The sequence below is a fragment of the Alnus glutinosa genome, chromosome 11 (assembly GCF_958979055.1).
Source record: "Alnus glutinosa chromosome 11, dhAlnGlut1.1, whole genome shotgun sequence".
NCBI classification, from domain to species: Eukaryota; Viridiplantae; Streptophyta; class Magnoliopsida; order Fagales; family Betulaceae; genus Alnus; species Alnus glutinosa.
In genome coordinates, this window is record NC_084896.1 from 5232619 (window position 1) to 5242540 (window position 9922).

The 9922-nt window shown below is 35.4% G+C and overlaps 1 pseudogene; it reads right to left on the minus strand.

The window, feature by feature from the left end:
• Window positions 1-326: 326 nt before the first annotated feature.
• Window positions 327-9590, minus strand: LOC133881025 (lysine histidine transporter-like 8; annotated as a pseudogene).
• Between the last annotated feature and the right edge of the window lie 332 nt (window positions 9591-9922).

The following is a 9922-nucleotide window of genomic DNA, read 5'->3' on the forward strand; positions in this document are numbered from 1 at the left end:
AATAAAAATTCTTAGACCCAATTTAAAGAAAATATTCATCCAGAAGAGGAAGAAGAAGAAGAAGAAGAAGAGGGAGGGAAGGGTATAAGCCACGCGATAACTCATATTTAGTAAAACTTTTTTATGGGTTGGATATGATATTTGGGTTTGGGCTAATGGGAGATGGCAAGACCACCAAATTCTCAGGCCACAACGAGCCAGAGATGATGAACCCAAAACATATTCACTGTCGAATATCACAACTATATTTCAAGTATCTAAATTTGATGGACTCAAAATAACATTTCTTTAATCCAATTAATTAGCGGGGCTTGAAAAATCTGACATCAAACACCTGTGGTAATTACAGCATACAGTACTCCTGCCGCAATCAAAATCCCACTTAGAGCCATTCCTAACAACCCTAGTCCCCAGTTAAGCCACCGCATCAGGCTATATACCTCTGGTTTCTTAATCTTAACCCACATAAAACAAGGAATAGCTAAAGTCAGAGGCAAGGAGAACCCTCCACTAAGACGGCTCCTATGGTTCCATAAAATGAGATTGCCACGGCCAAAAAGAAGCACAAGAATCCAAGCATAACTCGGAAGATTGCCCGGAGCCACCATGGACATGGCTTCTTCGATCTTCCTGCTTGTGTACACAGACTCGATGCCATCAAATACTGGCATGGCATAGATTGGGAAGGAGCTCACCGCGCTAGCTAAGTATGAGCAGTAAACTTGTTAATCCTAGAACATATCTTGAAGAAGTGTCACCCCCGTGGAACATGTACAAGGCTATTAGCATGCCCCCCTTCTTTTGGTATCTGTCACAAAATAAAAAATAAAAAATAAAAAAATCAAATTTTCTTCCTTCTTTAAACATAGTCAAGAAAGAGGACAAATTGAGAATTTTTAAATTTGTAGAACTAGAGAGATAGGGGAATGTGAATATGAAAATTAAGATAAAAAGTAGCACCATATGGCCATATGCCCAATAGCCTCCTATTGCAAGGGGGGAACAAGCACATTCCGGTAAGTAAATATGCAGATTTGACACCCTTCCACATTGGCACACGTGATGGGAGCTTTTCATTTGAAGGCATGGTAGCCTACAAGAAGCCAATTAGTTAATTAAGAATTACTTAAGAGAAATCATTTATTTCCTTAATTTACTCATTTAGAGAATAAGTCTGTATATTGAATCACAAACATATATGAACCAATATGCATGGGACCACAAAACACATCACTCATTTGGCAAGAGGAAACTTAACTAAAGAGGAGCTAGCTAGTTCTAAGTAAGGGTATTTCGATAATTTTCACATTGTTCCTCTCCAGTTGAACTCAGTTGGAATCCACTTAACTGCCCGTTCAAACTTAAGGTGGACGTGTTAATATATAACCTCCACGCCTCTTATAATAATCCTTTCCTAGTCAGTGCTAGGAAATATCCACATGTTAATCGAAATATCCACTTGTTACTTTTGTCCAAGTTTCATCCATTTTTTTTAATGGCCATCCACGTCACCTTCTTAAAAGAGTGATACCTATCTCGGCTGCCACATATTCTAGTCAAGTCAGAATATCAACCTACGTGGCTGTGTATCTCGAGTGATACCTGGCTATGCTTTTAATACCACGTAGGATGTAGAAAATAATAAAAGTAGCTCGAGCCAAGGTGGCTGGCAACTCCTATTTTGTTTTGTCATTTTTTTTTTTAAAAAAAAAAGTTTAGGTAATTTTTAATTATTTCCTGCATCTTACGTGACATTAAAAGCATAGGTATCATATGTATGTAATACACGGCCAAGTAAGATGATATTATAACTTGACTAAAATATGTGGCAACGGGTATAGGTGTCACAATTTTAAAGGAGATGACGTGGATGACCATAAAAAAAATGGACGAAACTTAAACGGAAGTATCAAGTGGATATATCGATTAACGATAGGTACCACATGTGATACTTTTTAAAACCGAGGCGGCCGTTTGATTATCACCCTCACTACATGTACCAATAAGGTATTTAACTCTTTTTTTTTGTAAAAAAAAAAAAAGATATATGCTTAAAGAGAAATGATACACTTACATCTTTTGTATATCTCCATACAAAAAAATAAAAAATAAAAAAATTTGCCCATTCCAAACCTAAAATTTTAATTCCGTCCATGCTTTAAAGCGCTAATCAATAGAAGCCTTTTCATTATAATTGGATGATAACTCTCTCGTACTTCCATCCAGTTTTTTTTTTTCCAAAAAAGAAAAAAATGAAAAATTACAGTTTAGCCCCCCAAATTACCACCCGTTTTGCGGATAGCTCCCTAAACTGTCAACACTCCGACTCTGCCCTACCAAACCCTTTGAAAAAGGCCACATTTGGCGAAATATCTCCATATTATCCCTGCCACGTGTCATTTTTCAATTAAAAAAACTAATAAACAATTAAAAAATTAAAAAACTAAAATTTTATTTTTATTTTTATTATTTTTTTAAAAAATAGAAAATATGGGTTTTTGGGGTGGCTTGCAGGCCCCCCCGGCCCCAGGGGGTGGTCGGGATCGGCCGCGCGCCACCCACTGAGCCCTAGGGGTGGCTTTTCGGGCCACCCCTAGGGCTTGGTGGGTGGCGCGCGGCCATTGCAGGCAGTCGCTTGGCCACCCTCGGCCCCAGGGGTGGCCATGCACCACCCCCCGAGCCCTAGGGGTGGCTTTTCCAGCCACCCCTAGGGCTCGGTAGGTGGCGCACGGCCGCTCTTGGCCACTAGGGGTAGCCGGGCGGCCACACCCGGCCCCAAGGGTGGCCGCGCGCCACCCCCTGAGCCCGTCGAGCCACCCAAAAAACCCATATTTTTTTTTTTAATTTTTTTTTATTTTATATATATATATATATATATATATTATTTTTTAATTGAAAAATGACACGTGGCAGGGGTAATATGGAGATATTTCACCAAATGGGGCATTTTTCAAAGGATTTGGTAGTTTGGTAGGCCGGAGTCGGAGTGTTGGCAGTTTAGGGGGATATCCGCAAAACGGGTGGTAATTTGAGGGGCTAAACTATAATTTTCTCAAGAAAAAATTATTCCAGTTTTTAATTTGATAAATTTGGACCTATACTACCTACAACGTTGTTAATTATAAAAATACAATTGTCCCTTACATACAAAAAAGAAAAAAGAAAAAGTTATGATCTCTTCCCATAGTCAACCATGGAAACCCATGCTGTAACGCCAAGACTCAAAAGAGCCTAATTTGTTATCCTTAAAGTTTCAAAGATGCAATGTTACATATTAGGACGCCAGAACACTTGTAAAATACTACCATGCATATCATGAGAAAATAATATATATATATATATATATATATATATATATATATATATATATATATATATATATATATATATATATATATATATATTTTTTTTTTTTTTTGCAGAAGCACAAGTTCTTAACATTACAAAAAAAAAAACATAATAACATGACTTAACAAGTTAAGTGATCCATTTTTTTTTTTTGTGCGCAATGCACTTACTAACATACCACATAGTTTAACAAAATAGAAATACAATAAAGTAACATAGTGGGTGATATGATGACCTCCCCAAAAGCCTAAGCATTCTGGCCACCTACCCATCTGCCTCAAAACCTGAAAATGGGAGAAAGTAAGGGGTGAACGAAATGTTCAATAAATAATATTCCCAACCGAGTTAAAACGGTTGAGGTTGAGACTTTTTGAAATAAAGTAACATTACAAATTTGAAGGTGAGACTTAAGCATATAACAAAAAGTAATTACTTGAGTCAAACTCCATTTATCTATCTTCAAAACATTTTTCTTTTCTCTTATCATTTATGGCCTTAAATACTATTATGCCCCGTATGCGTGGGGTTGTGCGATCCAACCTTCGAGGATCGGTCATCACCCGTGGCCTTGGGTTGCCCTGGTCAGCTGATTAACTTGTTGGTGCACTCAGCATGACATTAGTGATGGCTACACTTTCCCGAAACCGTACTTCAGTGTGAGGCACTCTATCTAGCCCGGTACCGTGCTTCTTTTCTTAAGGCTAAGTGTCTTCAAACATTTATTTACGTAATTTGGTTTCACTTTACACATGCTCATCCTTTACTTCCTCAAACTTTCAATAATCATTTAACTTAGTATGTGAAAAGGGTACCACTTCGTCATGTAAAACTTTCTTTATTGGAAAATTTTCCTAAAATGGAAAGTTTCCTTAATTAGAAACTTTTTATAAATGGAAACTTTTCTTCATTGGGGAAAAATCACTAGAATAGAAGCTCCCCTAGTTTGAAATCAACATTTTTGATACGGAGCATATATACCCACTTTTGAGTGACAACTTAGTTATAAATCATTCTAATGCAATGAGCTTTTTAAATCACATGATGATGAAAAAGAAGAAGAAAAAGGAACATATTTAAAACACTAACAAATTAAGATAAATTTAATAACAAATACATGTCATTAAAATATTTAAGATAATAAAGCATTACTTTGCAAGGCAATTAAACTTTCAAAATAATCCATCATGACATGTATAGTAAAAAGAATTGAAAATCTTTAGAATTAAAATACGAGGATCTGTTAAGACCTTAATAATAAAGTTCATCTGGGTTAGCGCAGAGCTAGCTACTCAACTACCCTAATTAAGAGTATGTCGTTTCTTACACAACCTTCCTAACCCTTTCCCTGTATTAAAATAATTTTTTTTAATAAATAAATAATTAATTAATTAACTTTTTCTTTTCTTCTTCTTTTTTTTTTACTAATAAATAAATAAATAAAATTAATTAATTAACTTTTATATATATACATGGGGGCTTGGGTCAAGAATGACCCATTTGGACATCCTCATAACTAGGTTAAGCACTAAGGCCCAAAACTCACTAAATGGGTCTAAACTAGTGCTACCTTACTTAACCTACTTGGGCTAATGGCCCAAAACACCTAAGGCTATTTACTTAATAAATTTTGGAGCAACACCCACTCAAATATGCCATGGAAATAAATTTTTCAGATTTAATTCAAACCTTCTTCTTCTTCTTCTTCTTCTTCTTTTTTTTTTTTTTTTTTTTTTTTTTTTGTTGTTATAAAAGATTATGACCCACTCTAAAATCCAAACTCTTTACTCATTTTTTTTATAAACTATTTTTCACATCATTTTACAACTATGGACATTTGGTATGAATCTTAGGTCATTTCCATGAAGAATATTACTAAAGGGTCATTATGAAGTTTTTTTTATAGCAAGGTGGTGTTCAAGAGCTCATACATTTGGTTATTTACAAAACTCTTGGTCATCTAAGATAAGGTAGATGTGATTTAAGAAAAATAAAACATAAGGTACATAGGTTTGGGTACTGTACATGCTTTTATGAGGTCTTTTTAAAATGTGTTTTCATGATATAAAAGAAATTTGATGATATAAGAGTTAAGTTACCTAATAAATAATTTAGTCACATTTTCATGGTTTCCATGAAGAATATTACTAAAGGGTCATTATGAAGTTTTTTTTATAGCAAGGTGGTGTTCAAGAGCTCATACATTTGGTTATTTACAAAACTCTTGGTCATCTAAGATAAGGTAGATGTGATTTAAGAAAAATAAAACATAAGGTACATAGGTTTGGGTACTGTACATGCTTTTATGAGGTCTTTTTAAAATGTGTTTTCATGATATAAAAGAAATTTGATGATATAAGAGTTAAGTTACCTAATAAATAATTTAGTCACATTTTCATGGTTTAAACAAATATTTATACAACATAGGCAAAATATATCATCTAGGTTGAAGCATGCTAACACATGGTTTTAAATACCCAAATAAAATATAACATACAATTAAAGTTAAAGCATAATATAAATGGTAGCTTGAAAGAGGAGATGATGAGTTACTTATAGGGATGTAATCGAGCCGAGCCGGGCCGGGCCGAGCTTTGAATTTCCAGGACTGACTTGTTTATGAAGGTTCCTAATCGAGCCGAGCTCGAGCTTGAGCCGGGCTAAGAAATGCTTGTCCGAGCTCGGCTCGCTAGGAGTTTAGCCTAACTCGAGCTCGAGCTCGAGCTTGTTTGAAAACAATTAGTCGAGTTGAGCCGGGTACTCGACAGGCTCAACTCGACTCGAGCTTTAAGCATTCCACAGCGTGTAGCCTCAAGACTGAAGCCAAAAATGTTCTGGATAGGGTGCGCATACTAGACACGCAACACCAGCTCCAAACGGTCGGACCTCCTCCTTGGCTTCACCCTCTTCTTCTTTTTCCTCGCCACCAGGAGCTCTCTCTCATTTTCTAGGTTTGCATATCTCTCCCTCTCTCTCAGTTTGCATCTCTCTTAGTGTGGAGAAGAAGGTAAAGGTCACCTGGGGATGGCAGGTATATGGCGTGAAGAAGAAAGAAAATAGAGGATAGAAGACGTTTGTAGAAGAGAGAACAGGTGGAAGAAGAAAAGCAGTAGCGTAAAAATACAGAGACGCGTGAATCGAAGCAGTATGAGGAGTGTAGCCCGAGAAGTCAGAGAAGTGACAAGGTGAATCAAAGACGCGTGAAGCAATATGTGGACTAATTGTCTGTTTCGAGTATATTGTCCTTGTCGTAAAACCTGGTAAGTAGGCCATAGGATAAGTAGATATGTTGAACACCATGGGCTGAACCTTACCAATGAAATCCTACCATCGATGTGTAAAACAAAAAATGTACAATTGAGAGTAGGTGAAAAATAAGCTCTACTAATCCCACGTGAATGAGTCAGATTTTTCCCAAAAACAAGATGGTAGGTGTATTGGGTGTGTGACATTTTCAAATATGAAAGTAATACATCTGAATCCAACGGTTGAAAATAAAGTGAAAAACTGGAAAAAAAAAAAATTGAAATGTTGGACGGTTAGGATTTGCTTATATTAATCCAACAGTTAAGATTCATCATATTAAAAACTAAAAATACTATATATATATATATATATATAATCTAAATAGAGTAGTATATTAATATGTCAACAATTAATCCATTTTAATTAAAATAATCAACAATTAATCAACTAATCAATAACTTAGTAATTATAATACATAATGTATATATAATGTTGCTTAGAAGAAGAAAAAAAAATCTAATTGACATTAATATGTTAATATACACTAACACCTTAATTCTTAGCATATAATTATATAATTAAACATGTTATGGCTTGTTATTAATATTAGCTATTTAGTTATATAGAAAGTATTTACTATTTAGTAACTATTCAATATAGCTATATAGTTATATATATTTAATTAGTTAACAACTTAAGTACTTAACCATTTGTCATAATGTTTCATATAAACCAATATTTGTGTAACTTATGTTAATTAACTTACCTTTTTTAAAAAAACAAAAAATAGTTAACTTACTTTGTAATACTAAATTAGTATATATTAACTAACTAGTTTGTATATTAATACTAATATATGCACACATACATACATATATATTCATATATATAATATACATAAAAATATGTTAAGTAACCTACGACTTTTTTTTTTTAATCAAATTAACATGTAGTTAATTATGCTTAGTTAGTAACTTTATATATATTTTATTAACATAGTATTAACCTTCCGTAGTAATACTAAGTTAGTATATATTAACTAACTAGTTAGTATGTTAATACTAACACACACACACACACACATATATAATATACATAAAAATATTGAGTAACCTATAGTTAATTATGTTTATTTAGTATATGTTAATTAACTAGATAATATGTTAGTTTATGAACTAACTAGTTAGTAAGTTAGATAATACACGCATATTACTCAATTACTAATACACATACTTAAATGTATATAACTCATTTTGATTAACATATTCAAATATATTAAATGAGCTAGCTAGGCTCGCGAGCCCATAGACGAGTCGGGCGAGCGGGTTAAGTCGAGCTTTAAACGAGTTAGGCTCGCGAGCCCCTATCGAGTTTTATCGAGCGAGTCGGGTATGTATCACTTACTAATCGAACGGGTTTCAACAGTAATGAGCGGGTTTGTACAGTACCGAGCTCGAGTTCGGATCGAGTTTAACCGGGCGGGTATTGAGCGAGTTGTCGGACGGACTGGCTTATTTACATCCCTAGTTACTTACAAGGTTAAGACAAAAATCACACTAGAGCTTAAAGGCTTCTCTAATGGAGGAGTGGGATGAGCTCTTGGAGAAGTTGAGAGGTGAGGAAAAATGAAAGAGTGGATAGAGTGAAATGGGAGGGCTTGGACGTATAGGTGGGAATTTGGGGGGGGGGGGGGGGGGGGGGTAAGAAACAATTTCCCTTATTTTGGGGAAGTAAAAAAGGAGCATTGTTCTTCCAAATGAAGAAAGATTGCTCCTATTAACTAGTTCATTCCATGTAAAGGTCCCTTTTCTTTTTACCTAGGTAGTCTTATGCATAGAGTGATTTGTGATTTCAAGACCACTTAATTAATAAGGATCATCTATAATTAAACATAATTTGAAAATAGTTAATGCACATAATTAAAATAAGTCATGTTACATTAAAATCACAAAGTTTTATTTTATATTGTTCTATATGACATATGTTATAAATTAAACCTTAATTTATGAAAATCAAGTATTTTCCATTATCTCTTTTAGAGGGATTGATCCAATTTTTATTAAGCTTACTAGGCTTAATGACATGGTTCATAAGTTTAGGCTCAAGACCTTGGTTAAATTCCAATGTATAAACACGAGGGTGTTACACATGCACCTTTTCCATGAGGTGTGGAGGCCGCGGAGGCCATACAAATCCCTTGTGATGACGACTAGTGTTCAAACTTCTGTGAGACGTGTGTCGGGGGGCCTTTGCCACCCCCTTGTAGCGTAGGTAGTACTTGCCTCTACGAGGGTCGCTACTTCCACGAGTGGGTTGCATGCATAGGCCTCCCGACCTACCTCATGGATCGAGATCGCAAAGTTTACCTCCACAAGGGGGTTGTACAATCTTTCTTACCTTCACGCCTCATGGAAAGGTGCCTTTCTAAGGGGTTGGTTCCAGAGGCATAACCTCCACGAGTAGGTCGCAAAGGCTTTTTGACTAATTGACTTATCGCTCTTAGAGGATGGAGAGGCCGGCAGCCTCCGCAAGGGAGGTCGTGGCGCATGGAATTCTTTGTTTTTCATTTTTTTCATTTTTTTTTTATGAGGATGACAAAATTATAATTTTATAGTCGTTTTGATTATTATTGGACAAGAAAATGAGTAGAGTTTTTGATTTAGAAATTCTTAACTTGTAGCACATCTCTCAAATATTGTATCAAATTAAAAATTGGAGTCTAAATATCAAAGAGCATGAAAGCAGCTATAGTGACATAATTTTCTTTTAAAAAGGATTTTTTGATGATCAGCCCCTATAGCAATCTTTTTAACCCATTTAAAGGAAAGAATTAAGCAACTCATACGGCATGAAATGCTTACCAAATGCTGCACAGCAAAGATCAAAGTATCTGTTGTAGCGCATTCTAGTTTCAGCTGATTCATGAAGTTGCACGAGCAAGTAGCTAGATGGTGTAAAGTTGCCATATGAATGCTATACTCGAGCATATGATACCCCATGTCCTGCATGTTGGGTGGTTTTTGGTATCTCTCAACCCCAAGAGCTAACTTTTGAGGTGGAACTTTTCTTCACACTTATAAAGTGACTACTAGCCCCTTCCACAACTAATGTGTGATTGGTTCGACTAACACGACTCCTTCCACGGATTGGGTTGAGACGTGTTGTAACCTGAGCTCTGATACCAGTGTTGGAATGGTCTTGAGCTTCTCTCAACCCCAAAAGCTAACTCATGAAGTGATGCTTTCTCTCACACTTATAAACTGACCATCAGCCCCTTCTATAACTAATGTGGGATAAATCTCAACACTGCAGCACCAAACTTAGAAATATT